Source organism: Cupressus sempervirens, chromosome 2 (assembly GCF_028749045.1).
Source record: "Cupressus sempervirens isolate cs-2001-9-10 chromosome 2, ASM2874904v1, whole genome shotgun sequence".
In the NCBI taxonomy this organism is placed as follows: domain Eukaryota; kingdom Viridiplantae; phylum Streptophyta; class Pinopsida; order Cupressales; family Cupressaceae; genus Cupressus; species Cupressus sempervirens.
Window position 1 is genome coordinate 34,002,568 of NC_143119.1, and position 23,637 is coordinate 34,026,204.

General features: G+C 37.0%; 1 pseudogene; it reads left to right on the plus strand.

Moving 5' to 3' along the window:
* The window catches only part of LOC149570941 (linoleate 9S-lipoxygenase 6-like), a 32,299-nt pseudogene that overhangs the window by 3,857 nt on the left and 4,805 nt on the right, over positions 1 to 23,637 (plus strand).

The following is a 23,637-nucleotide window of genomic DNA, read 5'->3' on the forward strand; positions in this document are numbered from 1 at the left end:
GGTGAAAGCTGTGTTGGCGGTATTGCTACGTGATAGCTCTCCTCCAGTACCCTTGTGGTGCATCAAACCCCGGTTCTCGAGGCTGGGAGACCTTCTGCGGAATTTTATCATTCACTTGCTGAATGAAATGCCCTTACTAAAAACTTTGTTTTCATGGCCAAAATCCTTTCTATCCACTGGCTCAAGGGGTCACCGATGCCCGTGAAGACATCCTACATTCTCGTGGTCCTTAGTAGAGGCAACAATCATTTAGGAAGTCATGCCCCTTGGGAAGCGGATCTTGGTAGCCCTGAGAAGTGAGTGTGCTGTAAGGGGGAGCTTGTGGTGCCAAGATCTTAGGTTGTCCACTCTGGATAAGCACGGCTGAACTTCGGTTCAAGTAGGAATTCAGTGGATACAGTCCTAAAAGCCTAGGTTGTGGTGTGTTTGTTGACTTTTTACAACAACTATTCTTGTCTTAATGTGTCTTATGTGTGTATAACATAATCAAGATAAAAGCCAAAATTTTAAATTTACACCTTGGATATCATTTGAACTTATCAAAACATCACACGTTGCCAAAACATTTCAACTTTTATCAAACTTTGCAAAATTTGGTTCAACACACTCAAACCTTGGAAAACATGGCGACTTGTGCTCTTAAATGTGCTTGGCAAAACATAGATCTCACACTTGCATAGACTTCACTCACATTCACCCTAGTACAGGCCTCATTCATGCATCATATAGACTTCATATTGAACCTTTTAGTTCTTATTTAATATCTATTACCTTTCATATTGCATCCATTTAGGTTCAGCTTACTTTCCTTAGTTTTTGCATTCCCATCTCAAAATCAGCACTTTGCATTCACCACCTTGCATCTTTGCATAATTATTCATCACCTTGACCACTTTATCCATCATTCCAGGTGTCCTAATCATCATTTTGAGCATCCAAACTAGCCCTAACACTGTCCTCTACCATTTACCTCTCTGTGACATCAATCCTGAAACCATAGCTTCCAGAATTGCCTCTGTTTCAAACCAGTTTACCAACTGCGCCCAACTGGGCCCCAACTACATCATTGACACATTTTGCACTTTTTGGGTGCACTTGGTGTTCCTAAGATCCAATTTTGAGTTCCAGATAACATTTTGGGGCTTCAACAGTGTCCTTAGGTACCTGGTTAGCTCCCCTTGCACTAGCTTGCCCAGATCTGCATTCTACATCACCTAGTCTTCATCACCTTCACTTAAGACATCATTATATATGTCATAAACTTCATTTTTCATCTCCCAACCCATCCTAACATCAACCCCAGCATCTTGGCTTCCTGGCATGTCCGTTTGGTACCATACCCCTCAGAATCAGCAAACATTCTTCCTAGCTTACCAACTGCGCCCAGAAACTACCAACTATGTCCAAACTAGCTCCAAGTGCATCAATGATGTAGTTGTTACTATTAGGGTGCACTTGGAACTGTTAGGGCACACTTGGGTACCTGCATGACCATTTTGGGCCTTCGAACTGCACTTTAGGACCCCAAAACTGCATCTAGGAGCCTCTAGACCTCTCCGTTCTGCACTTGACCCAAAACTGCATCTTGCACCCAAAATTCCCTTTTGCATCATAGGAATTGTCCATATCACATATCCACTCAGCATCACCACCCTTTTGAGTCCTCTAAATGTCATTTTGAACCCCCAAAACCTTTGAATTTAGTCAAAAATCTAGAACAAAGTATGAGTCTTAGAGCATCTCCTAGTGTTGACGGATAATGGATCTTGACTAGTCTTTTTATCTTTTCTTATCAATTTCTTGGGTCAAAATTTTTCTATGGCTTGATAGATTTGACCTTGTCATCTTTTATCAATTTGGTCTTTTCATCTTTTATCTGTTTTTGGTCAAGATCCAAAGTCCTTTATCACAAGGTTTAACTCCTATGCAAAATACTTTCTAAAGGTTTTACCTAAGTTCAAAACTTTCCATATACCCTTGTCATAGCATAATCATATCCCTACCATCCCCAAACATCATTTTGACTTACCCTAGTGGTATATCCCTTTCATCTTGCATGTTCCAATCCTTAGCATCATTTTCAGTACCAAACCCTATCAAATTGTCCATGAACCAAATTACCTTCTTGAGCATTTACCCTCATTTTGCATGTCTCGAACGTCATTATGAACCCTAGAACACCATCCTTTGCATAGTCTACCTTGCACACACCAACCTTTAGCATCACTAGAAAGTCCAAAACATAACCCTAATTGTCATTTTGCATACTTTAGAGTCATTTTCATTCCCTCTAGTCAAACTTCAAAACAACACCTTGCATTTGCATTTGCATAACATCCCTAGGAAATTTTCACTTTGCACATCAAAACCATAATTCATCTAGCATTTCCTCACATTTCATAACATTCCTAAACACTTAAAAATCCTAAAAACACTCATATCTTGCATACACAACACTCTTTGCACTCTTAGGTATCATGCCGACACTTACTAGGAGACAAGTAGGTCAGAGGCTAGAGGAACTCTATCAACCTTTTTTTTTTGAGGCACAAGCACAACCAAAACCTCATCCAAGACAAAGAAAGAGCAAGAAAATCCAACAAACCTTTGACGAAGACCAAATCAAGACATCACCACCATTACTATCAGACCCTTTGAATATGTATCCGCAGGATCCTCATAATCAAGCTATGGCACAACAAACCTTGAACAATGCACCTATCATGAGATTTCCTCCAAACACTTCCCCCACACATGGTATTGTTCAATGGAGTCTTGAATTTGAACCTATATTCGTGCCAATGCCACCAGGAGGAGGAAGTGTACCAACCTCACCTGAAGATGAACAATCACATGCATTTGAATTTAGCCAACCTAACACATCAAACATACAACAAGGTATTGTACACCTAAGTGATGACTTTGACACTGATTATGGCATCACTGATGAAGAAATGGCTAGGGAATTTCAAGACAAAATTTTTTGCAAGAACTTCAAATGTTTGGCAGCCCAAGAAATTGTCAAATTTAACCTAAACTTGGAAGGTCCGATGTCCAAAAATCAAACCAACACAATAATTGAAAACATCCAACCCATGATAAATTTGGACTTAGACAAGGGAAAATAACCTTTGGAGTTTTCAAACACAATAATGGAACCTATAAGGTCCCATCAAGAACCAACAATTGAAATCCTCCAAAGTACATTTGAACACATCAATGTTAACCCCTTGTTTGATGAAATACCACCAATCCCTAAACACCCCAAAAGGACATTAAGACTTGATTTTAGTCACATGATGCAACAACAAGATGTACCTAAAGGGACCCGTGCTCTAGGGATGCCAGACATGCCTTCTTTGGAGGCAAATCAACAAAGTACACCTTTGCTTCTAACTTTACCCCGTGCAACCATCCCTATGGACACACAAAGGAAAAGTCTTATTGATATTATGCCCATTCCCAACAGGGACACATCTCATAGTCAAGTCAATATGATGTCACAAATAGGAACATCTAAGACACAAAGGTACCAAAACCCCAATCCAAACATGACATTCAATTCTCAAGGACTTAGTCAACCCCCATGACAACAACAACCTATAGTGGTACAAGGACTCCACACTTCCAAGGTGTAACCAAGTATACATCCACTTAACACACATCCCACATATCAACAACAACATCAGCCACTACAACAACAACCACAAGTGGGGAAAACATCCCACATTCCTAACATGCAATCCCATGTGAATCCACTTGAACCACACACAATTTATCAACAACAATTTCAGCAGCAATTCCAACAACAAGAAATGATGTTTGATAAACAACAAGAGCAACTTAAGCAACAATTGGAATACCAAAGACGCCTTGAGCAACAAATCACATACTAGCAACATTTGTTACAACAACAACATGTGCCACAACAACCCCAACAAATACCTCTACAACAACAAGCACGCACATGGTCTCACATACAACCAACAGAGGTATCCCAACAACAACCACAACACACGACACAACAACAACACATGGTACAACAATTGTAGTCAATCCCACAACAAGTGCCACATCAAATACCACAAAAAATTCCCCAACAATAGGGACCTTTCTGTCTTTGAGGTGCCAACATACCTCCACCACCTAGCAACACTTCATCAGACTCATCAGACACAGAAATGTCAGAACCAAGTAGACATAGTTCTCACCACAACAAATTGTCTACTCATAGACACAAAAGACTTGAAGGAAAGACCATCATGCAAAACCCCAATGAAGAACTATTACAACAATTCAAACAACTTTCCAAACAAGTCAAGGCATTGGGAGTCCAAAAGAAACAGGCTCTATATACAGAAAGGGACCTACGTCCTAACCCATTCGATAAAAGTCTATATATGCCTTCATTCCCAAGACACTTTGAGGCTCCAAGGTTTGAAAAATACCGAGGAAAAGGAAACCTTGTTGATCACATCCAAGAATTTTGTGCTTCATGTACCGAACTCAACGATGAGCCCACTTACCTTATGAGATTGTTCCCTCATTCTCTAGGTGAGCCTACACTTGAATTGTACTCCAAACTTCCTGGTAATATCAAATCTTGGTCAGAGCTAGCAAAAAAGTTTATCTCGCACTTTGCCTTTAACATTACAATTGAGGTGACACTTTCTGATTTGTGCTCAACTAGACAAAAGATAGGAGAATCATTCATCACATTCTTACTACATTGGAGAAGCCTAGTTAGTTAATGTTCACTAGACATTCCTGAAGAACAACAAGTAAACCTATGCATTCAAAACTTAGTCCCAAACTTAATGTATGAACTCAAAATCAAGAGTCCAAGCACCATTTCTAAATTGATGAAAAAAGGGGTTAGTATTGAAGATGCTCTTATCTGTAAGGGAATCCTCAAGATAAACAAAGAAAACACAAACACCAACTCATCTAATGACAAGGCAAAATTTTTCTCCAAGAACAAGAATGTGACTAATGATGGCATTGTAGATGCCCACATGATTAGTATAGCACAACCTCAACTAACTTTGAAAGGTGTAAACCCTACAAATTCATAAACCTCTAATCAAACATTAGCTCCACAACAGAAAACTGAGACTTCCATGCAAGAAAAACCTCAAAGACATCCTAGAACCAAAGATAGGAAATTTACACCATTGGGAATACCACTTGAAACTGCATTACAATAGTTACTAAGTAATAATTTCTTGCAGCTACCCCCAATCAAAGATGAACCATTGACTAAAGCTGATTGGTGGGATGACAAAAAGTATTGTGATTACCATCGCACCAAAGGACACAAGACTTCATCATGCTTCCAACTAAAACATGCAATACAAGACCTTATTGATGATGGTGTCATCATAGTTGATCCATCACTGTTGGCATCCAACTTTGATCACACTATTTTCAAATATCCTTTGGGTAATCATGACAAAGAGAAACCCTCAAGTTCAAACTCAAACTCGCAAGGTAATGTGAATTACACACGTATTGGCTATGACTACACCATCAATTGCTTTAATGAGTTTGGCTTTCGCATATCCACATTCACATTGAAGGCTGAAGACCATCGTTGTGCTGTCACTACACGCCATAGCAAGATTACCCTACCTAGAGCCCCATCTAGACCTACTACTTCTACTAGGCCTGCACCCCCAAGTAGACCTATTGCTCCTACTTCATTTGATTATAGCCTTGTTGAACAACTCGGCAAAACCCCCATACAAATATCCATTTTGAACCTACTGCGTGCATCTCCCCAACATCAGAAGATCTTGAATCAAGCCCTTAAAGAGTCTATAGTCCCAGATAACATGGATGTCACCCAGTTCCAAGCCATGGTTGGGAACCTATCTGCGTCACAACATATTACTTTTTCACCCTGAGATATTCCTAAAGATAAACCCAACCATAATGATCCCCTTTATCTCGAAGCCTTCATCCACAATGCCAAAGTCAGACGTGTCTGTATAGATGGAGTAGCAGGACTAAACATCTATACTCTTAAGGTTGTCAAAAATTTGGGTTATTCTAAAAATGATGTAGATCCCTCTTGAAGAATCACAATAAAAACTTATGATGATGGTGAACACTTCTCTAGGGGCATCATCACATTACTTGTTAGAGTTGGTCTAGCTATTGAAGACACATTGTTCCATGTCTTAGACATTGAAATGAATTGCAACATGATACTAGGATGCCCTTGGCTTCATGCTATGAAAGTAGTCCCATCTACATATCATCAATGTTTGAAGTTTTCCTATCACAACATAGAGGTTACCATCCCTGGTGATCTAGATCCTTTCTAGTTTTGTGCTAATCTAAGAGATGCTACTACATTCCAAATCCCAACAAACAATGAAGCACAACCCACAAATCCCTCTAAGTATGTGGATGCCGATATACTGCTCAGTAAAGCCAAGGAAAAGATGAAGATTGAAGACAATGGGTGTGGAGAGTACTTTATGTCTCAAGTCTCTCACATTAGGGAGTCACCATTTTCTCCCATCAGCATAAAGAATGATACTTCTGTCATGAGAATACATCCATATGTATTGAGAAAGCAAAAGCAAAATGAGAACCCACTTTGATATCTCCTAGCAAGTATGGACTTGGGTTTACCATCATGCAAAAACAAGGCTATGATGGCTATAGTGGTCTTGGATCTCAAAAACAAGGAATCATTGAACCTATCACTACAGAAGGACAACCTCCTAGTTTGGGGCTTGGTTGTAAACCATTACGAATAGGTCCTCCTAGTACCACGGTACCTACATGTAAGACTATGGATGTTTCGAATGATGAAAAGACATTTGAGGATATCCCACTTGAAACCGACAATCCCCTAGCCTCTGAGCATAACCCCAATCACCCAGTTGAATCAGTTACCCATATATCTACCTTTAACCAAAGCCCATTCAACACTGATGATGACATCTCCTCAAGTTATCCTAAACCTTTGGATTGGGACCAACACGAACCACCAATTTTTGATCAATTCGACGATGATGACACTCTCATAACAGACTTTGAAGGAATTATGATTGAAGATCATAAAGAAGCAATTTCTCCTAAATTGAACACATTGGCATATTTTGGGGAGCCAACTCCACTTTCTAGGTACAAAGCAAAAAGAGAAAAAGATAGCAAGCATAGGTCTCTTGGTGAAAATCAAAAGTTGCCATTAGACTATAAAAAATCAAAATCTAAGTAGCTCCCAATGATACAAAATAAAAACTATGATGCCATGAATATCAGTGTTTCAATGTTCAACATGCCACAAAGTCTTTTGGAGCTCCCTCAATCAGTGTTCATGCAGAAGGTCATTGGGCTCAACCCTCCCAACCCTCCCTTATATCCCTTTGTTTATCCCCCAATCCAGTTACCTAATTTGTCCTATAACCAAAATTAGTCCTTTATCCAACAAGCCTTTGCATATGTCATCATCAGTGACATCCCAAATGACATTTCTATTGACCCATTTATCCTTAGATGCCTAGATTCTCAAGAGAAAAACATTGTCTTACATATGGTACATGATGGTATCTCTTGAGGCCTTTCTAGTGGTTTGATTTTAGCTACAGACTCGAAACAAATCCTCCATAATTATGGTCAGTCATGGATCCAGAGCTCAACAGCTAGCAGCACCAACAATAGATATCTTCTCAGTATTTTTCAATGACATTCTTCATTTCATCTAAAAGTCCTGAAAAAATATCAAAAAAAAAAGAAAAAAGTCATGAAAAAAGCAAAGAAAAAAGTGAAAAAAAGTCATGAAAAAATGGATGCCTTGATGAAAACCTAGCAAACATGCGTCTTGGCACAAAAATTTGAGTCAAGAGAAAAGTTTCGTCCAAAAGTGAAAACCTGGCAAACAGGCGCTTTGGACAAGTACCATGGTGAAAACCTGGCAAACAAGTGCCATGTGTAATCAGTTATTGCTCCTCCATCTATCAAGATTCCATCTAGTCTTTTCCCCCTCTATCATTCCTTGATCATACCCTTCATATTGCAAGACATCCTTGATTCCTTATCATGGCTCACGAACTGGTTAATGTCCTTTGTTACCTTGCTTAAGTATCACCTATCTACACACACACTCTGTCATTGGCCTCTGTAAATAATTTGCATCTTGTTTGGGAGCATATTACCTACATGGTGCATAAGTTTGAATTTTAACTAGGGGCATACCCCTAAGTGCTTTTTATCCATTGGATCTATTGCATAACGGATTGGAGCTAACACTTGTATATGCTTATACGATCCTGAAAAAATCCCTAAAAATCATAAAATGTCCTGAAAAAATCCCTAAAAATGATAAAATGTCATGAGAAAATGACTAAAAATCACATAATGTCCTAAAAGAAATCCTAAACATTCAAATATGATCCTCAAAATATCCCTAAAAATCATAAAATGTCTTGACAAAATCACTAAAAATCACATAATGTCCTAAAAAATATCCTAAACATTCAAATATGATCCTGAAAATATCCCTAAAAATCATAAAATGTCCTGAATAAACCTTAAAAATCATAAAATGTCCTGAAGAAACCAGTTACACAAAAAAATCAAATATCTCCACAAAACCCTTAAAATCACAAAACCCATCAAAATCTGCAATAAACCTTGTACATATTCATTGTAGATAACCATCCCTTTTGTGTTCACACTTGCACTTTGTAGATTGAAACTCAAAGCACTACACTTTCAAGACAATCACACTATCTAACCAACGTGAACCAACAATCAATCCAACATGTCACTACGAACCTATCAACTAAATCCACAAACAGTGCTATCACATTGTCCATCAACCTATCAAACACCATCTAAACACCTAAAACACTAAAAAGAAAGTAATAATGGACAAGGATAGCTGCTAGCTCATGTTGTTTAGTGAGTGATTTATTTTTTTCTTTGATTTTCTTTGATCATGTTCCTATGCCACTCGATGATATAAAACTAACCTATGAAATTGGTTGAGATGGTTCATGGTCATCTTTTTCTATTTCTATCTATTCCAATGTACCTTTGAGAGTTTGGGGCATGTACATATGCCTTAGGAAGGACAAGGTCATTCTCTATTTGCATCGTGCTTGTTTATGCAAAAGGCTTGCATTTGCGCTTTGGCCCTTTATGCCATGATGCATTGCATTCCATTTGCCATATCAAAATAAAGATCCATTTGAAATATAGTGCACTTTTTAGAAGCAAAAGTCTTTCCATGATACTAACATCTCTTCATCTCATCTTTCTTCTTCATCTCATTCTCCATCACCATAATCATGTCTTCTAATTCACCAAATCATCTTCATCTTGCATTCATGCATTCCTGCATCATCCTACACTATCAATCCACTTTCTATGGCTTTCCACCTGGTAAAACCTCAGTCCAACATTTTTCTCATCATCTTTGACCAAATAAGACCATTTTTTATGCTTCCCCTCATGTTATGACATCTTTACATCATTTTGGGCATGCACACATAGTTTTGGGTCATTCTGAGTCTAATCGGGCTGATTCTGGGCCCCAGAGATTTTTAGGGCGCAATCTACCCTATCAAGGCATAATTGGGGTTCCCAAGTGTGTCATTGATGCACTTGGTAGAGTTTGGGCACACTTGGGAACCTAGGTTATCTAGAACTGCTCCCGGAACCCCTAGGTTGCACTCTGGAGGCCATAACTTTTGCGTTTCAACTCTAATTTATGAACCATCAGTTGCGTTGGACTCATATCTTCCTTATGAACAAAATGAGCTATAATTTTCATTATTTTGTCACTATATGGAGTGTTAATCCTTGCAATTACTCTTGGGCTCCTAGTTGCCCCCCGTCATGTTGATTTTGGCCCCCAGAGCCTTATCGGGCACATTTGGCACTTTCTGAGACCACTTGGACTTCCCAAGTGCATCATTGATGTACTTGGTACTATCATGGTGCACTTGGGCTTACCAAGTGCATCAATGACGCACTTGGTTGAGTTTTGGGAACAGTTGGGGACCTAGGTTATCTAGAACTGCTCTCAGAGCCCCTATGTTGCACTCCGGAGCCCATAACTTTTGTGTTTTAACTCGGATTTGCAATCCATCAGTTGGGTTGGATTCATATCTTTGTTGTGGAAAACATGAAATATAATTTTCATAATTTTTTTTTTTATTGAGTGGAAACCCATGCAATCACTGTTGGACTCCCGATTGACCCTGTTTTGCACTCTAGACCTCATAACTTTCACATCTTAGCTCTGATTTGTGATCTGTCAATTTCTATGCTTTTTTCTTCTTGTTGTTGATAAATTGACTTATCATATTCTTATCTTTGTCAATTTATCAAGGGAGAACCCATATACATCATCCCTACTGGGGCATGTCATGGCTTTCTCATCAGTTATTCTTTGATACAACGCTCTAAATCATATTGTATCAAAGAGGGGCAAAATGTAGATGCTCAAAAATGGTTCACATATATGAATTAATCACTTATTCATACTAATTTTTCCCATTTTCTCATTCTACTAACTTGGATCTTTTGGCCAGATTGACCATATTTAGTCATTTGTATCCCCTTTCACATCAATTTCATATCAACTTGGAATCACCCCAAATCAACTCGAAATCACCCCAAATAAACCCAGAATCACTTAAAATCAGCCCTAATCAACCTAAAACATATCAAACATCCCAAGTCAATCATCATTTATCTACTCCTAGGCATTGCTATGGCTTTCAGTGTCTTAGAAACCTATCAACTTATCAATCTCATCAATTTGACCTTAGTATTGTCATGGCTCTCAATGCTAGGTCAAACTATCATTCATGTCATTCAATATTTGACATTGTTGAGGCTTTCAATGTCAAAATCACAGCATCATCAACCATTTTAATAACATTGGTGTAATTTTTATCGATGTTATTATGATCAAACCTTATCAATCAATTTCAATCCTGTAGCATTTACAATGTCGGTTAAATGTTACATATCAACCAATTCATGTCATGTGTCCTTGGCATGTTATCAACTTCAATCAATCAATTTGACCATGGCTTTGGTCTATCTTTTCATCATCTTATTCCATATCCATCATTGTCACATATTCATCAAAGGATATAGTCTCATTAATTTAATCAATTTGGCCAATTATCTGCTAATTTTCTCTATAGGATTAAATAACCCATAATTTAATCCTATTCTTTCTAATTATTCTTCCTAATTATCATCCTAAATTAATTAATTTTATTAATTAATTGGTTTATCATTTGCAAACCATGGAAATTCTTAATTTCCTAAGTTCCATTTTCCATCATTAATTCCATTTTCTACTAATTCTTATTTTGTGGAATAAGAGGATTTTTAATTCAAATATTCCATCATCATGACACTTGGATATGACACCTCGTGGATTCTCCTTTGACACTTGGCTGAGATTTGTCATAATCAAATATCATTATCTCTTACGCATGTCCGTATTTGGCTTATTTATCATAGATTCTTAGCTTTAAGTGGGTTGAGGTGTCTTATGACGCATCATAGATTCTCTTCCACATTTAGCCAAGTTTGACTTGCATGTGTCATAGAATCTTACAATTGGCATATTTTTTCATATGCGTCATGGATTCTCAAAGGAATCTCTTGCCACATCACATATCTATGGGTGACAAATCCAATGCCCTCACTCTAAGTGTTAATTATAAAATAAACACTCTTTCTCTCATTTCCAGTCCTTGAATCTTGGAATGCTTAAGTTTTGAAAGTCCAAATCTTTGAATCTTTGAGTCTCTACTTCTTTGCATGTTGCATTCTCTCTTTCAAGATTAAAATCACACTTCTAGTATTCTCATGGCATTATCCATATCAGAGGCTTTGGCTTCAATCTTGTGTGCACTATAGGAAACTTTGGAGCTACAATCATTTGGAAAAGAAAGAAGAACATGGGAGCTACAAATGAAAAAGGGGGTTTCTATTGCTTTCTTAATTAGTTTGGCTTTCATCGTAGACTAGTTGGTGCTTCTAACCCGTTTTTCTGTTCCTACAAATCTATATAAAAATAAGTCAGTTTTGAGTATTTAATACTTTTAGTTTATGAATCAAATCTTAATATATGCTGTCCTAAAATTTCTCCCTCCCTCTTACAGATCATGCCTTTGAGACTCGAAAGGCATAGTCCAAAGTGGTAGCACTTCTATATCTAGGCTTCTATATTCCATTAGATGAGAGGTTCCCTCTAGCCAGTCTCTCTGAATTTCAAGCCCATTTCATCAGAGCTTTTTCTAAAAAGATTGTTTTGTGATCTTTTCACAAATATACTGAAGAAGTGCCACTTCTGCAATTTGAAGGAGGCTAGAAGTCTCTACAGTGAGGGACTTTTCCCGCCAACTGGTATTACACTTACTATAGCCAAAGTAGTTGTTGCCTTTTAGATGCTGAAAGGGATCATGGATCCAAGTAATGAAGCGATCCTAAAATTTCCTAAGCCCAATATACTAAGTAGTAAGATTAACTTACTTCTATATTGACACTGGATTAATACATCATTGGTCACCGAAATATAATTGCGCTATGAATATGACGTGTGATTCAAGGGACGATAATGCGTGGAAGATAGACGAAGAGTTTGCTCGTCAAACACTTGTAGGAATTAATCCAATGGCTATAAAATGTTTGGAGGTATGTAAAAATCGAAGATGTTTTTCATTAAAGAATGTGATGAATAGACATTATGTTTCTAAACGATTGAATATTTCTTTGCATAATGACAAAATATTGGTTACAATTTAAATATTTGTAGCTTAGGCTTGCTTTCTGCTTGTCAATTGAACTGTAAGATTCAAACTTGGTTTTGAAAACCACTATTTATAGATAATGGATTCCTTGTCAATAGAAAAGGGACCAGCTCCAATCAATGATTTTGATGGATGAAACCCATCTCCATATCCAAGACACATTGTCATTATTCGTATTTCATTGCTTCCTTGGTTCATTATAAGTACTTGGAATATTTATCATCAATGCATAATCAACATTACCACTAATAGCCTTTTTTCTCTTAAATTGTACAAGTTAGCTAAAATAAGTTAGCAGTCACATCTACTATCTAGCAATGAGAAATGGGCAATACTAATTAGAGAAATGCTTGTACATTGATGATTGACATGTTATTTTATTTATCGCAGCGATATTTTTTTGTCATGGTAGCACTTCCCGCCATATGGCAGTTTGAACCCACAAATTTATGGTCCACAGCAGAGTTCAATCACTGAGGAGCATTTACTTTCTTATATGGATCAATTTTCGGTGCAAAAGGTATGCTATCTTGTAATAATTTCTATGTTTCTTTCGCTTTGAACCATAGGGATAACTAGCTTATATATACCTCTATATATATTACGTTGAGAGTAATCATTCTCAAGGTGCCTATTTTCATTTAATCTCAAGGTTATTTTAAACATAGTTGGGATTTATGAAAATGAAAATAGGTGCCTCGAGAACGATTACTCTCAGCATAATATATATAGAGGTATATATAAGCTAGTGGCAATCGCCGCACAACAGGAAAAGTATTTTTAAAAAAATTTCTATTTTTTTAAGGGTAGTGCTGAATTATTTATTTATTTTTCAATACAATTGTATAAACTTACTATAAAAATGTAATAGTATAAACTTACTATAAAATTATTCTTGAATATTTTATTTTTTAATTCTATATATGGTGTTTATTTGCATCACTTTAATTCAGTTTGATTTTAAACATATTGTTATGTAAAATGTTATATTAAAGAGTGGAGTTATAGTTAGGGTTAGGGTTAGTGTTAGGGTTGGGGCTATTGTTAGGGTTTGAGTTATGGATAGGGTTAGAGTTATAGTCAGGAATAGAGTTATAATTAGAGTCAGGATTAGCATTAGGGTTAGGGCTAGGGTTATTTTTAGGATTACGAATCTTGTTAGGGTTATAGTTAGGGTTAGGTTTAGAATTAGAGTTAAAGTTAATGTTAGGATTAGGGTTAGAATTTGGATTACAAATAGAGTTACAATTAGAATTAGAGTTAGGGTTGGGGTTAAGGTAAGGGTGAGGGTAAGAATAAGGGTTTATTTCATGTCCCCTTTTCAAATAATTAAAAAATAATAATCTTTGCTAAGGCAGGCAGGCCCAAAAAGGAAAAGTTTCAACAAAAGGGCATAATATTTGGAAGCGAATGGACTAATAAATAAAAATTATTATTAAAATATGTTTTATTAACCCCTCTTGGACGTGAGTTAGGGTTATGCCCTCTTTTAATGGGTTTGGAGGCATTTTGGGCTCATTGCAGAACTTGATTTTTGCTCATTTCTTTGTTATTCTTCAGAGGCTTCCAAACCTATGGAGAAGGAGATCCAAGAATGGGATTTTGAAAGTTTCTAGGAAGGCTAAGGATAGGATTTTGAAGCCATTCCATGTGCATACTCATGCAGAGTTTTCCTTTATGCTGAACAGTGCAGATTTGTGGGTTTTCGGGTGTGTTTTTGTAAGAGTTTGGTGTTTTCAATTGATGAATTTCATATCAGTTTCTGTTGCCACTGTATATCAGAATTTTAGATGTTAAAATAGAGCTGAATATATTTATTTGGTCATGATTATACTTCTGTGATATATTATTACTATTTTTGTGGTGTTTTTGGGCTATTTTATGTTGTTCTCGGGAGCCCGATGAGCATTGTTTTTATCCTCCGTTTAGGAGCTGTTGTGTAAATGTTATATAGATCTGAAAATGTCATTTTTTAGTCTGTTATTCTACTGAAATTTATATAAATATGTACACTTTCATATTTATTAATAATATGTGAAGTTGTGAAGTTTTTGGCACTATTTCCAGCATACCCGATTTGGGGTTTATTGAGAAATTAGTGGATTTTTGAAAGATTGGTTGTTTGATCTTAAAGATCTGATTAGAGGCTTGAAATATCATATAAAAATAGAGAAAGGGACATTTCAATGGTATTAGAGCTATGATCTTACCAGCCTGAGGGTTTGTAGAAGTTTGCATGTTAGTTTTGACAACTACCAAAATCTTGCATGTCATAATTTATGGTTGCGTGTTGCTTCTAATCAGCTGCATGTCAAAATTTATGGTTGCATGCTACTTCTAATAATTTGCATGTTAGTTCTTGGTGAATTTGGTAGTTGCATGTTGCTTCTAATCAGCTGCATGTCAAAATCTATGGTTGCATGCTACTTCTAATCATTTGCATGTTAGTTCTTGGTGAATTTGGTGGTTGCATGTTGCTTCTAATTAGATACATGTCAAAATCTATGGTTGCATGCTACTTCTAATCAATTGCATGTTAGTTCTTGGTGTTTGAAGAAGTTATAACCTATTGGGGTTACACTCTACTTTATCCAAAATGGACAGGTATAGTACAAAGTCTCAAAGGACACGATCTTACACAATTGATATCCAAAGTTAGAACAATAGAAAGGATGGTTATTTAGACATTTGAGATAAACTTAGGAAAATAAGCCATGACATGTATGAATAGTTGGTTGAGCACCACCATATGATGAATGACATGTTGTCTGACCCAGCTAAGGTGGATAAGTTGACTAGATTTCTATTTGGTAGATTTTGTCACAGGGAAAATGACACAATTACTAAGAACTTGCATGAGGAGTTTGAGAAACTAGCTTATAGCTAGGTAGAGGTCTCAGATTCTACTCTGCCATAGGAGGTAGTGAGAAAGGATATTACATAGATTGATAGTAATGGTCAACTTGATACTCAAATTGAGACAATTGTATACAAGTCATCAAAGGGTAATGTCATAGGTATTCAGGATGTATAGTTACAAAAGGCAATGACTACAGTGTAGTGGGTTTAGATGATGATTATGAGGATGTTGTTGTGCATGATGGTGAGATACCTAGTAGAGATGAGAAGACATTGAGCATTCATGAATTTTTTGAGAAAGAGTACCTAGCATAGTTAGATGCTTCATCACATGAGGTTGAGGCTGGTAGTACTTCACATGATTTGTCTAGCTAGCTAAAAGTGGACAAAGATAGTATTTTGACTTCATTATGTTGTCGTGACAAGTATGTAGAGTTAGTTGGTATTGGTCATATTACTCAGGTGAGAAGTTTTCTTGAGTTACCAACTGATTCTAGTTTACAGATATGGAATCAAGATTGTTATATTGGCATTTGGGATTCAATTGATTGGAGATCTTTAACAATTTTTAGTAGCAGTGTTTGTTTGGGTGCTATCATGGATTTGATTAGAAAATTGCATGGTGTTGTCTTTTCTTGTGCCAACAGCTTGTCCAATTTTGGTATTAGTTTTTATAAATCGGTGTTGGGCTTTGTTCATATATCTAGTTGATCATACTTGCTGGAATGTGTTGATGATCTTTCATATTTGGTAGTGTGTACAGATGAGTCCCAAGATCATATTGGCATTGATGACATCCAGGAGGATGCAGTGGGTAATTTTGAAGACTTAGTTTCCTTGGTAGTTTCTTTTGGTATAGAGGAGTTGGATAGCAACCCTACAATTTTTGATACTCTGTCTGTTGATATGAGCTTTGGAGTTGATTCACAGGATATGGATGGTAATACTCTAGAGACTAGTAACTATGAGGATACTCCTTTAGACAGTGCATCAAAGGAGGTTTGTAGGAGATAATCTAGCCAGTGCCATCATGTGTCTAATCACTTGACAGTTAGTCAGCGAGACATTGCTATCACTTGCCAGCATTTCGATGCTTCTCGTCAGTTGTTAGCAGTTTATGGATCAGGTTCTCCTACTAGTGATGAGCAGGAAGGCAGTTATCTTTCCTTGACAGAGATCCACTCTTTATGAGAGGCTATTCAAATTTTGAGACAGAATTATATGCAGTTGGTAGCCGATAGAGATTATCTTATGGAGTGTGGGAGTACAGCATATGATGCATTATTGGCCAAGGAAGATGAGGTGAGTGAGCTTACTCAGCAACTTGAGGTGACTTTTAAGATTCTTCAGAGTACACAGTTGGTTTTTGAGGAGTCGCAGTTTCATTTGACTAAGGTGACCATGGAGTTGGAGTGACTGCAATCTTTACCAAATTTTGTACAGTCACAAGCTGTGGTGTCTAGTGATCTGAGGATGTCCATGGTCAAGATTGTCAGAGACAGTGGAGATGGGGATGCATCCATCCTTGATACTAACATTGGCATATCGGGTTCGTTCCTGCTAGAGTCAGGTTTAGTTGAGTTGGGTGTTGCAACAAATTGTTGTGGTATGCCTGACATGGTGGTGGCCTCTAGTACTAATGGCATAGAGACTAGAGATTTTGTATCAAAGATCATATGTGATGTTGGTGAGCCGATAGTTGGCATGGTTCCTGCTAGTAATATTACTCCCTTGGCAATGTCTTTGGAGGTAGTAGTCAATTCCAACTTGGTTAGTGATCGACTACAGTTAGTTTCATCTAGATTGCAGTCTAAGCCACCGACTGAGATTGGTGCATTCTATCAGCACTACACTATGAGGTATGCTCATCAATTTACCTTTGATGAAGATGTTGATGAGATGATGATATAGAGATTTACTTTGGTTCCTAGTGCTTGTCATCATTTATGGGACGGTTTGATGCCTCGGGATGAGAGTTGTGATGGGCATGACATGGAAATAGGTTATGTAGTTGATAGCTTGATAATACATGACTTAGAGCAAGAGTTTGGGAGTGATTCTTTAGTAGTTGTTGTTAATGATTCTACTCCTTTGGCTATGACATCTCTTGAATTAGCTGGTGGTTAGTCACAGTGGGCTATATCACTTGTTCATGGCAAATTTGGTTTGGGTATCATTTCTTTCTCTTTATCTTGTAATGTCTTTTCACCATTAACAGTGCATGGGAGTTATGGTTATGAGATAGTGGCTAGTGATTTGCATAGTTGTGTTGCCTGTAGGAGTTGTACAGTGTGCGGATTCTCCATACTTGGTACAGTTTCATTCGAGAGCGTTCACCATTGCTGCAGAGTTGGATTGTACATTCCATATAAGCCAGTGGGATGTGTTGATGGTATTTATTGTGTTGGCAGTTTGATTTGTCCACTTTACTTGGGTTTTTATGTTCTAAGAGCTTGTGTCTCATGGGTTTCTAATTGTATTAGTGGTGATTTTGGAGTTTGGTTGAGCTGTAATTGTTAGTTTGATTATGGATTCCTCTTGGTCATATTACAGAGGATATTGCAGGAGCCCGTGTTAATTGGAAATAGTATAGTTCATGACTACATTTGGGATCCAGGTGGATTGATTGGTTTATTTTTTAGCCATTTCTTGAGGACAAGCAATATTTGGGAGGGGAGGACTTGTCACATCCCCTTTTCAAATAATTAAAAAATAATAATCTTTGCTAAGGCAGGCAGGCCCAAAAAGGCAAAGTTTCAACAAAAGGGGATAATCTTTGGAAGTGAATGGACTAATAAATGAAAATTATTATTAAAATATGTTTTATTAACCCCTCTTGGATGTGAGTTAGGGTTATGCCCTCTTTTAAGAGGTTTGGAGGCATTTTGGGCTCATTCCAAAACTTGATTTTTGCTCATTTCTTTGTTATTCTTCAGAGGCTACCAAACCCGTGGAGAAGGAGACCCAAGAAGGGGAGTTTGCAGGTTTCTAGGAAGGCTAAAGATGGGATTTTGAAGCCATTCCATGTGCATACTCATGCAGAGTTTGCCTTTGTGCTGAACAGTGCAGATTTGTGAGTTTTCGGGTGTGTTTTTGTAAGAGTTTGGTGTTTCCAGTTGAGTATTTCATATCAGTTTGGGTTTCTGTTGTATGCCAGACTTTTAGATGTTAAAATAGAGCTGAATATATTTATTTGGTCACGATTATACTTTTGTGATAGATTATTAGTTTTTTTGTGGTGTTTTCGGGCTATTCTATGTTGTTTTTGGGAGCTCGATGAGCATTGTTTTTATCCTCCATTTGGGAGCTATTGTGTAAATGTTATATAGATCTGAAAATGTCATTTTGTAGGCTGTTATGCTGCTGAAATTTCTATAAATATGTCCAAATTCAGATTTACTAATAATATGTGAAGCTGTGAAGTTTTTGGCACTATTTTCGGCATACCCAATTTGGGGTTTATTGAGAAATTAGTGGATCTTTGAAAGATTGGTTGTTTGATCTTAAAGATCTGATTAGAGGCTTGAAATATCATATAAAAATAGAGAAAGGGACATTTCAGTTTAGGTAAAAAATATAGTTAGGGTTAGGATTAGAATTAGAGTTAGGGTGTGAGTTAGAGGTAGAGTTAGAATTGGAGCTCGAATAAGGCCTAGAGTTAGAGTTGAAATTAGGGTTATAATTAGGGTTAAAATTAGGATTAGGGTTAGGCTTAAAATTAGATTTACGATTAGAGTTAGAGAAAGGGGTAGAGAAAGGGTTAGTTTTAGGGTGATGGTTAAGGTTAGGTTTATATTTAGAGTTAGGGTTGTATATAGAGTTACATCAGGGTTAAGGTTAGGGTAAGGGTTTGAGTCGGGGTTAAGGTTAGGCTTAGGGTTAGGGCTATGGTTTTCATCTAGATTAAAGTAAGGGTTAAGGTTAGAGTTAGAGTTTTGAGTCAGGGTTAAGGTTAGAGTTAGGGTTAGGTTATGGTTTTAGTGAAGGTTAAAGTAAGGATTAGGGTTAGGATTAGAGTCTAATTATGGTAGAGTTAGATTTATAGTTAGGGTTATATTTAGGGTTAGAGTTAGGGGTAGGATTATGGTTTTAAAAAGGTAATTTTCTTTTTGGCATATTGTAATGTGAAATATTATAGTCAAACATAGATATATGGTTGGGGACAAAGTTACCATTACAGTTAATGTTAACCTTAGGGATAGAATAAGGGTTAGGGTTAGCATTAGGGTTAGGACTGGAGTTAGGGTTAGGATTTGAGTTATGGTTAAGGTTAGAGTTAGAGTTACGGTTATGGTTATTGTTAGAGTTATGGTTAAGGTTTGGGTTAGAGTTATATTTATGGTTAAGGTTAGGGTTAGAGTTATGGTTATGGTTAAGGTTCAGATTATAGTTAAATGTTTATGGTTAAGGTTAGGGTTAATGTTTTGGTCATAGTTAAGGTTAGGGTTAGAGTTATGGTTATGGTTAGGGTTAGTGTTATAGTAAGGCTAGGGTTAGAGTTTGAGTCAAGGTTAAGTTTAGAGTCAAGGTTAGGGTTTGAGTCAGGATTAAAGTAAGGGTTAGGGTTATTATAGGGCTTGAGTTAGGGTTATTGTAGGGATAGGGTTAGGGTCTGAGTCAGGGTTAAGGTTAGATTTAGGATTAGGGTTAGGGTTTTAGTTAGGATTAAAGTTAGGCTTAAGGTTAGGGTTAGAGTTTAGTTATGGTAGAGTTTGATTTAGGGCTAGAGTTAGGGATAGAGTTATGTTTATGGTTAAGTTTAGAGTTAGAGTTATGTTCATGGTTAAGGTTAGGGTTAGACTTATGGTTATGGTTAGGATTAGGGTTATAGTAGGGCCAAGGTTAGGGTTAGGGTTAGGGCTTGAGTAAGGGTTAAGGTTCTAGAGTTATGGTTAGGGAAAAGTTTTGAGCCAAGATTAAAGTTAGGGTTAGGGTTATGGTTAGAGTCCAATTATGGTAGAGTTAGATTTAGGGTTAGTGTTAGGGACAAATTAATTTTTATGGTTAAGGTTAGTGTTAAGGTTAGGGTTAGGGTTAGAGTTAGAGTTAAGGTTAGGGTTAAGGTTAGAATTAAGGTTAGGGTTAGTGTTAAGGTTAGGGTTAGGGTTAGAGTTAGAGTTAGGGTTAGCATTAGGATGAAAATTAGGGTAAGGGATAGGATTTGAATTGGAGTTAGGGTTCTTGTTAGGGTTAGGTTTAGAATTAGAGCTAGAGTTAGGGTCAGGGTTAGAGTTACAGTCAGGGTTAGAGTTAGAGTTAGGGTTACGGTTAGGTTTAAAATTAGAGTTAGAGTTGGGATTAGGGTTAGGGTTAGAATTAGGGTTAGAAATATAGCTAGGATTAGAGATAGAGTTAGGGTTAGGGTAAGGGTAAGAATTAGGGTGAGGGTTAGAATTAGGGTTACAAATATAGTTAGGGTTAGTGTTAGGGTTAGAATAAGAGTTAGGGTTAGGGTTAGACATACAGTTAGAATTAGTGTTAGAATAAGGGTTGGAGTTAGAGTTAGAGTTAGAGTTACAGTCATATTTAGGGTTAGAATTAAGGTTAGGATTAGAATTAGTGTTAGAGTTAGGGTTATGGTAAGTGTTATTGTTATGGTTAGGGTTAGCATTAGGGTTAGGGTTAGGGTTAGTGTTAGGGTTATGGTTAGGATTAGCATTAGGGTTAGGGTTACAATTAGAGTAAGAGTTAAAATTAGAGGTAGTGTTAGTGTTAGTGTTAGTATAAGAGTTAGATTTAGAATTGGAGTTAGAGTTAGGGTTCAAGTTAGAGTTAGAGTTAAAGTTAGAGATAGAGTTGCGATCAAGGTTAGATTGGGGTTAGGGTTAAAGTTACTTGATAGATTTAGGGCTAGGGTAAGAGTTAGGGCTAGGATTAGGATTAGAATTAGGGTGAGTGTTATAGTTAGAGTTATATATAGTGTTAGGGTTAGGATTAGGGATAGGTTTATAGTCAAAGTTAGGGTTAGGGTTAATATTGGGATTAGGGTTACAAAAAGAGTTAGAGTTAGAGTTAGGGTTAGAATTAGGGATAAAGTTAGAATTGGAGTTAGGGTTAGAGTTAGAGTTATGGTAAGAATTAGGGTAAGAATTAGGGTTAGGATAAGAATTAGCATTAGAGTTAGAGTTAGGGTTAGAATTAGGGTTAGGGTTAGGGTTAGGGTTAGGGTAAGAATTAGAGTTAGAGTTATAGTTAGGGTTAGAGTTAGGAATAGAGTTATAGTTAGGGTAAGAATTAGGTTAGGGTTAGAGCTAGAATTGGGGTTAGGGTTAGAATTAGGGTTAGAGTTAGGGTTATATAGGTTCGAGTTAGGATTAGGGGTAGAATTAGAGTTACAATTAGAGTTAGAGTTAGAATTAGGGTTAGGGTTAGAATCAGGGTTATAAATATAATTAGGGTTACAGATTGAGTTAGAGCTAGAGTTAGGGTAAGGGTAACAATTAGGGTTAGGGCTAGAATTAGGGTTACAAATAGAGTTAGGGTTAGAATTAGGGTTAGGGTTAGGGTTAGATTTAGAGGTAGGATTTGAGCTAGAGTTAGAGTTAGGGTTAGATTTAGAGGTAGGATTTGAGCTAGAGTTAGAGTTAGAATTAGAATTAGAACAAGAGTTGGAGTTAGAGGTAAGGTTAGAATTAGGGCTAGGATTATGGTTAGCATAAGGGTTATGGTTAGAGTTAGGGTTAGCATTAGGGTTAGGGTTAGGGTTAGGTTTAGAATTAGAGTTAGAGTTAAGGATCAAGTTAGAGTTAAAGTTGGAGGTAGAGTTGGGGTTAGGGTCAGATTTAGGGTTAGGGCAAGAGTTAGGGTTAGATTTAGGGTTAGATTTAGGTTTAGAGTTAGAGTTAGGGTTAGAATTAGGATTGGTTTTATGATTAGAATTAGGGTTAGGATTAGAGTTAGAGTTACATATAGTGTTAGGGTTAGGATTAGCATTATGTATAGTGTTAGGATTAGGATTATGGGTAGGATTAGGGTTAGAATTAGGGTTAGAGTTAGGGTTAGTGTTAGGGTTACAATTAGAGTTAGAGTTATAATTATAGTTAGGGTTAGAGTTAGAGTTAGAGTTAGTGTTAGAATTAGGGGTAGGGGTAGGGTTAGGGTTAGAGATAAAGTTGGAGTTAGAGTTAGGGTTATAGTTAGAATATGGGTTAAAATTAGGGTTAGATTTAGGGTTAGAATTAGCATTAGAGTTTGAATTAGAATTAGGATTAGAATTAGAGTTAGGATTAGAGTTATAGTAAGGCTTAGGGTTAGGGATAGAATTAGGGTTAGGGTTAGAATTAGCATTAGATTTAGGATTATAAAGGGTTAAGGATAGGGTTAGGGGGAGAATTAAAGTTAGAGATAGAGTTAGAGTTAGAGTAAGGGTTAGGGTTAGGGTTAGGTTTAAAATTAGAATTATCTAGTTAGAGTTAGAGTTAGGGTTTGTGTTATTATTGTGGTTAAGATAATTTTTGGGTTACTAATCATATTATAGATGATGTTAGTGCTATTATTACACTTTACCTTGGTGTTAGGATAACTGACAGGTTAAATTTTAATGTGGGTTAGTTCTATTATAGTGACCATGATCAGTGCTACTGTGATACAAGTTATTAACATTTTTAATAATGTAATCCCTCTGCCCCTCTCTCTCCCTCTCTCTCTCTAACTACACCCATTAATATCTCCCCCCACTATCTAAATATACCCTCTCTCTTTGTAGTCTCTAGTAATGCCCCCCTAATCAATCTCTCTAATCTCTAGATACACCCACTTATCTCTCCCACCCTACTTTCTAGACACTCCTCCTAATCTCTCTCTCTCTCTCTCTCTCTCTCTGTGTGTGTGTGCATGTGTCTGCTCTCTAGATACACCTCATAATCTCTCTCTCTCTCTCTCTCTCTCTCTCTCTCTCTCTCTCTCTCTCTCTCTCTCTACATAAAACATGCCTCTATAAGAAACGTAATATGAGGTCCTTCTTGTCTACACATATGCT